Genomic DNA, 6,000 nt, shown 5'->3' with positions numbered 1-6,000 from the left:
GAGCAGGAAGAGCAGGAGGAGGAGAAGAGGAGGAGCAGGAGGACGAGGAGCAGGAAGAGCAGGAGGAGGAAGAGCAGGAAGAGCAGGAGGAGGAGAAGAGGAGGAGCAGGAGGAGGAGGAGCAGAGGAGGAGCAGGAGGACGAGGAGGATCAGGAGAGGACGAGGAAGAGGAACAGGAGGAGGAGGAGCAGGAAGAGCAGGAGGAGGAACAGGAGCAGGAAGAGCAGGAGGAGGAAGAGCAGGAAGAGCAGGAGGAGGAGAAGAGGAGGAGCAGGAGGAGGACGAGGAAGAGGAACAGGAGGAGGAGGAGGAACACGAAGATAAACTAGCAGCATTTAGAGTCAAATATAGCTCACAACTTATTTTCCCCAAATTAAATGTTGAATTCTTATTTTGATACTGTACACATAACTATTACTTTATGGAAAAATTAATGAATGGTATCATTTCTCTAATTTTAAATTCTGCATCACCAAGCTGTTAAAAGTACATTTATTTCTTTTGAAATTATCTTCTGGAGAGAATTAAAAGGCATTAACTTTGAAAATGCCAATTACACGATAAATGCAATAAGTAGCATTCCATTTTCCACATGGATTATTACACGAGCATATTACAACTCAAGCCATTTAGAACACAAGCATAAACATTCCAATAAAGCCATCAGTCCTTTGTGGAGTTGAATGAAGTTGATCTCACAGAAGCAGAGAGTGAATGACGACAATACAGAGGCCTGGGGTGTTTGGGAAGATGGTGAACTAAGACTTCAAAATTTCAGCCAATCAGAAAGGTTGAGTTGAAGAGGTCTATTGTGTTATATGATGGCACCGTGAAAAATATGCTAGATTCTTTAAAAGTGCTGACTGATTGGGTTGATATGAGAGAATGGGGGGGGTCTACTAATCAAATATGCATTGCTCTAGCAAGATACCCAGTCAGATTAGTCATAGAGGCAAAAGTTTATTCTATTCATAGTTTTCGAAGTTCAAGAACAAGATTCAGCAGCCCCATTTCTTTGTGTCTTTGATAAGAGTTGGTGGGAGCATGTGGTGGCACATGTGGCCATGCCTTACACCACACATACATACACACACAAACATGCATAATACATACATACATACATACACATATATGGTATAGGCACATCTTTTTTTTTTTCTTTTTTTTCGAGACAGGTTTCTCTGTGGCTTTGGAGCCTGTCCTGGAACTAGCTCTTGTAGACCAGGCTGGCCTCGAACTCACAGAGATCCACCTGTCTCTGCCTCCCAAGTGCTGGGATTAAAGGCATGCACCACCACCACCCAGCAGTATAGGCACATCTCACAATCCATTTTAAGGCACACTCCCAGTGGCTCAAGGGCTTTCCCTTAATTCTTATCTCCTAAAGGCCCGCAGTACCACCTTGGGAATGAATCCCCTAAATATGGGTCTCTGGGGGATGGCCAACATCCGAACCATAGCAGGGAGTAACTGTTCTCAACACAAAATTGATAATGGAGAGAGGCAAGACATGTATTAATTAGATATATTTAGTTATCCCATAATGTCTGTATAAGTCAGAGCAATATGTACACCTTCAGTGTATACGTTTTTGCTGGTCAATAAAGAAATCAAAACTGTGACTCAATTCATAGAAAAGAACATAAGTAAAGCCATTCCATAATAGTAAAATATATCTATGAGTACAAGCTTGGTTGTGTCATAATATGTGGATACAGAACTGTTTTAAAGGACCTCATTCATCCTAAAGACACAGCAGTGTAGCCTACTCTGAGATCCCGTTTTCAGTTATAACCCTGCAAGGTCAGAGCTGTATCACAAACACTGGGCTGGTGAATACGGTGGCTGAGGAGGAGTGCTGCTCATACCTCCCTTCATGCTAGAGTAGGGCAGCAGCGTCCTGGGCCGAGCTCTGTCTGGCTAAGCCGGATGTTCCCACCTTTTTAAGCTCAGAATTCAGAGTCTCTTGAAGCTGGCTACTGAAGAAAGTGGCAAGAGCCAGAGCTCAGGCCGCTTCCCTTTTAAGTCTTTGTGCAGTCAGCTGCTAGAAGCAGGCAATGCACCACGAAACACAGTTGTCTGAAGGTGGCTGTTTTGGGGGGCTGCTGCAGTGTCACCCCCAAGCCACATTTTTCCAAAACTTCTTTTAACCAGTGATGTCATATGACGGGAAGCCCATCATTAAAAGCGATCATGGGACGACTTTTATTTTGTTGTTGTTGATTATTTCCTTTTGAGACCGTATTTTTAGCCAGGATTTCCCCTTCCCTCCCTGCAAACCCTTCCATATGCCCATACTTGCTCTCCTTCAAGTCCAGGGCCCCTTCCTTCCTCCAGTTGTTATCGCATGCATAGATGTATTTGGATGGCTTTTGTCCTGGTGCACTCTCTTTCTGTGTTGCCTTCTGAACTCTCCTTTGCCAAATCTTCGTTTGCTCTTTCATTGGTGCCAGACCTGTGCTGGGTTTTGAAGTTGCACCCCTACTTCCTACCCTCCACCTTTTCTATCCCTCAGATATTTGTCTTAGTCACCTACTCCTCCCAGAACCTGGAAGGACAAAGCAGTGTGGAGCAAGTCATTGTCACACTTTATACTCAAGGGAGTATAAAGAGAAATCGCCTCTCTGAAAAAGAACAAACTCTAGAGGACATGACTTAAATTGTTTAGGAGATTTATTTACTTGTTACCCTTTTATTTCCACGCCAGTGAGGAACACACTTATCTGTCTTTCCTCTGGGGTTTCAACTTCAGGCTTCATCTTTGGCTTCTCATTCGGGAATCTGAGCTTTTAGTCCCCCTTTTCATAGCTGGTCCATGGCCATCAGCTTATTCTCATATAGGTTTCAGTTCATTGTTTCGGTTCAGTAAGTATTGAGTGCTTCTAACTGGAGACTCTTTGTAGCTGAAGCACCCAGCAGCCTTTTGTGGTTACTTTTTCTTCTCTGTTTTTCCCAAGGGTTGCTCATTTCTTTGTCCTTCCAGAAGTGCAAGCATCAAGTTATCTGATCACTTCTTGTCTAAATGTCCCCTTACTATACCAGTGCAATAGAAATTCATTCACCATCATGGATTGAAACAAATAATTCTTCATTTTCCTGTTTGATCAAGAGTTATTGGCTAGCTACAGTATTTTTTTATTGATTTTTATTGAGCTCTACATTTTTCTCTGTTCCCCTTCCTACCTCTCCCCTCCCCTCCAACCCTCTCCCAAGGCCCCCATGCTCTCAATTTACTCAGGAGATCTTGTCTTTTTCTACTTCCCATGTTTGTCTCTCTTAGAGTTAGCTACAGTATCCTTAGCTTGAGGTAATTTCCCTTTAGGCGTTTGGAAGATATGATGCCACTGAAGTTCTACCTTTTAGTGGTTCTATTTAAGAAGCTCAAAGCCATTGTGGTTTCTGATCCTTTTCATGTGATCTGTTTTCTCTCTTTTTAATTTTTTTATTGATATTTATTGAGCTCTACATTTTTCTCTGCTCCCCTCCCTGCCTCTTCTCTCCCCTCTCAACCCTCCCCCAAAGTCTCCATGCTCCCAATTTACTCAGGAGATCTTGTCTTTTGCTACTTCCCATGTTTCTCTTTGTAGAGGTTTAATATATCTCCTGTGTCCCAAAGGTTTAGAAACTGATGACATGCCTTAGCATGGGACCGTTTTCATACATCTTCATAGATATTGACAGAGCAGCCTTCTTCAGTCTCAAAAAGCTTGTTTCATATTTTTCTTTTTAAAAAGAGTATCTCCTTCCTTTCTCTTTTTCTCCATTTTTTCCCTTCTGAAACACTTTTTGTTTAAATATGTTGAACAAGTCCTGGAATTTCCTTGTTTATTCTCAGTTGTTTTTCAAACCATCATCTCGTTGCTGCATTCTGGGAGATTTCTTTATCAGAATTTTCTAATTCTCATTGGCTATAAGAATGCTGTTTTGCTCGATACATGCAGCCAAATTTGCATTTGCATCACTCATGTGCACTTGGCACATATATTACTGTATGCAATGTTCTGTAATTGTAGATTATTACATTCAATGTATATTTTATAAAGACTAGATAGATTCTGAGAGTCTTCACACTGTGCCACTTAATTTATTCATATTTACGGTATTCATATTTACTGTGATTAAATAGATTCTGACTTATTTAGAGCATTGTAGTTTCCATTTTACATGCTTTTTTTGTGCTGCTTCCTTTGTACTTTATACTCTTCTGTGTGGACTGAGGTTTCCCTCAATTCATTGGACCCTTTCTAATGCCTTGAATATATCATGACTGATATACTCTGATAATCTATAACTGTTACATTTTTCTATCAGCATTTGCCTTAAATCCTAAAAGCTTGTGAGAATCTTTGCCCCTCTCCAAAATAACACAAGGACTTTCGTTCTTTTTCTTTAATAATTTAAAGACATACTCATTCTATTATTTTATGTGCATGAGTGTTTTTCTTGCATGTACACATACATGTACATATACTACCTTGTCTGCGCCTTGTTCCTGCAGAGGTCGGAAGAGGACATCAGATGCTGTGGGACTGGAATTGCATATGGTCGGGAGCCACCATGTGGCTGCAGAGAATTGAACCTGGGTCCTCTCTGCAAGAGCAATATGTGCTCTTAACTACTGAGCCATCTTTCCAGCCCCTATCCACTTTCTTTAAAATTAATATACTACATTTTGATTCTTAGTTTTCTCCTCTAATAATGTTATTCTTTTACCTGGTTGTCTATATGGTCTACATGTCCATCTCTTTCCTTGCCTGCACTGTATTTAACGCATCTCTGGCCTCTCCCTGGTTCAGCTCTTGAAGATTTGGCTCTTTGTTAACCATTCATTATGTAGAATCTGGCTTTCTCTTTCAGGAAGGTTTTCTGGCATCCCTCTCAAAACTTCCAATTACCACTTTCACATTTCATCTTCACTGTGTGCATGCATGCACATTAATGCAGTTAAAATTATTTTAACTTTATTATTAGTCTTTGGATGATCTGGGATCTTCTGCCTAGTCTAGGGCATGCTTTCCTCCCAGGTTTGCCTTCCATTCTCACAAGCTGGTTCCAAGGAATTAGTGTGAAAAGGCACTCATGAGTTCCACTTGAAAAATTCTAAAGACTGAGAGACAATTGTTATTTCATCTGTTGGGGTTTCCTCTGTACAACTTCAGTCTAAATCCTGAGGTGGTGAAGAATATGTCGCCACTGTGTTTCTTCAGCACGTGGATGTGCACTGATGCCACGAACGGGGAAGTGTTTGCCAAGGTCGCAGTGAATTCTGCAATGACAAAGACAGGATGGAGCTTAGGCAAGAGGAACCGCACCGGCAAGTGGGGACTGGGGAATAAGAGAGAATATGAGTTGGAAAATTCTAGTTTAATCCTTTATTCCTGTACGTGTGCAGAATGCCTTGAGGCAGCTTAGTAACACTTGGTTTTCAAGACCCTTGATGCGCTCTCTGAAGATAAATTAGATTTATTAGGAATTTGTGAGCTGGATATGTGATTTTCAAAGAAAAACTATGAGACAGAAAAGACAAAACCCATTACAGAAAGCTTCTGGTCTAAAAATAAAGAAAATGAGCTTTCTAAACATCATAAATGGAGGATAAAAGATATTCTCTCATGAAGTCTAAGAATAGAATCTCCCTCCTCTGCAGCATTCATTTTAACCAGCATCAGGGGTCTAGAGTACTTGGTCTGGGTACCCTAGGAGAGCTAGTGTAAAGTAAAGAAAGATTGGGTCTGCAGACAATACACTGGCCAGTAGCAAGGGGGGCACAGCGATGAGATGATGTTGGGTGATGTGACCCACAAAGTAAGACTGAAAAATGGATCAGAATGAAGCAAACTTAGGAAAAAGATCACTCACGCACTGAAGCTGAAAGGAAGTTGGATGAATCTATAGTGGCTAAGTGGAAGCCGATAAGAGTTTTAATTTTTAGAAAACTCCTTTTGAAAACAGTGTCTGAATTATTCTTTGTTCACAATTATGGTTGTCAGACTGCCACAT

General features: G+C 41.1%; 1 protein-coding gene across 1 annotated transcript in view; it reads left to right on the top strand.

Annotated features, from left to right (window-relative positions):
* Kcnh5 (potassium voltage-gated channel subfamily H member 5) overlaps positions 1-6,000 on the top strand; it is a 314,460-nt gene that overhangs the window by 57,986 nt on the left and 250,474 nt on the right. The window lies entirely within an intron of this gene.

Source organism: Microtus ochrogaster, chromosome 1 (genome assembly GCF_000317375.1).
Source record: "Microtus ochrogaster isolate Prairie Vole_2 chromosome 1, MicOch1.0, whole genome shotgun sequence".
NCBI lineage: Eukaryota > Metazoa > Chordata > Mammalia > Rodentia > Cricetidae > Microtus > Microtus ochrogaster.
Note: the sequence above shows the minus strand (reverse complement) of the source record. Positions and strands in the feature narration are given on the sequence as shown.